This window comes from Amblyraja radiata, chromosome 4 (assembly GCF_010909765.2).
Source record: "Amblyraja radiata isolate CabotCenter1 chromosome 4, sAmbRad1.1.pri, whole genome shotgun sequence".
In the NCBI taxonomy this organism is placed as follows: Eukaryota; Metazoa; Chordata; class Chondrichthyes; order Rajiformes; family Rajidae; genus Amblyraja; species Amblyraja radiata.
In genome coordinates, this window is record NC_045959.1 from 90,240,105 (window position 1) to 90,241,482 (window position 1,378).

Below are 1,378 nucleotides of genomic sequence, written 5' to 3' on the forward strand. Positions count from 1 at the left end.
AGTTTACACCTACCCCCCACATTAAAAAGACCATATCCCCTACAAACAAAAAACAGGACTCACTAAAAACTATTAAAAAAACGAATTTAAAACGGACGGCTGCTGGCTAGCAGCCGTTCACCAAGATGGCTCCTCCTCCTACTTCTGATTATGCATATTCACACAGTAACCCTTTAACCTATAGAGTGCACTTAGTGTCTATAGGTAGTTTATACCAAGAACTGAATAATTGTTAATTGATGCAAGTCTCCTCCGCCTCTGAACTAGATGGAATTCATAATTTTCCACCATTCCCATCAGTTATAATATAACTGAAATTTTACTGACCAGATTACTGGAGCAACGCTGAATACTGTTCATCTACTGTAATGACCTTGGCACAAGGTCTGTCTCAAGACCTACATGGCATTTGAGATTACCACTCTGCACAGCTGAATTACAGCCACTATATTGTCCAATTATACTTAATGAATTGAAGACTGTTTTATCACACCAGGATTGTTCCAGGCTCCTATTAATTCCAATCTCTTACCTCAGGGCGGAGTCACAGGCTAATTAATAGTTAAGAGTAATCCCAATAATGAATAAATCTAATTGGTGTAACCTTCATTTTCTTGAACATAGTTTGAGGCTGAACAGTTGTTTTTAACCACATACAACGTTAGAATATCCTCCAGACCTAACAAATGTTTTTGAGCTCTGAGCAGTCCAATCATTAGTTTTAGTAAAGTGTAAATAACCTGGGAACTGAAGGTAACCCATTTTGCAATGTTTATTATTGCCTTATCCAGATAATTTTCAAAATGTCTCCGGTGATCTCTGTAAATGGGAGCATCTTAAGGAAATCAGATGCGAAGTAAACGACATTCTGCATATTTTCCACAATGGACAGGTCACGCCTGTGAATTCCGTACCTGCTCGAGCTACAATTCTGGCCTGTTTTCCGAGCTAGGCCCGAAAGCCATTCCTGACCATAATACTGAGCCTGCCTTGTAGGACAACTCTGGACATAATTCTGAGCTTGCCTGTAAAGACAAATTTGGCCCAATTTCTGTGCTTGGAACCTTGGTATTGTGAAGCTTTACATGGTTAGATGCCAACCATTTGTGTATTGTAAGGCCACTAGGACCCCTTCCATCCTTATCAAGTGAAATGCTATTTTCATACAAGACATAAACTAAACAAATGTTATCATTATTATTGGTACAAACAAGTGTAAATATTACCACTTGTAGCTGATCCCATATTTTCCCTGAGCCCGACTTGGGTCTTGGATTTAAAGACCTCTGTCCAACTTTCATACTGCTACCAACTTCAGTGAACTGCTTACTGTCAACGAAGGCGTGGGGTGTGTTGTTGCCGCAACGATGTAGCTTTG

General features: G+C 39.7%; 1 pseudogene; it reads right to left on the minus strand.

Moving 5' to 3' along the window:
• Positions 1 to 1,031: 1,031 nt before the first annotated feature.
• Positions 1,032 to 1,172, minus strand: LOC116972634 (annotated as a pseudogene).
• Positions 1,173 to 1,378: the final 206 nt, after the last annotated feature.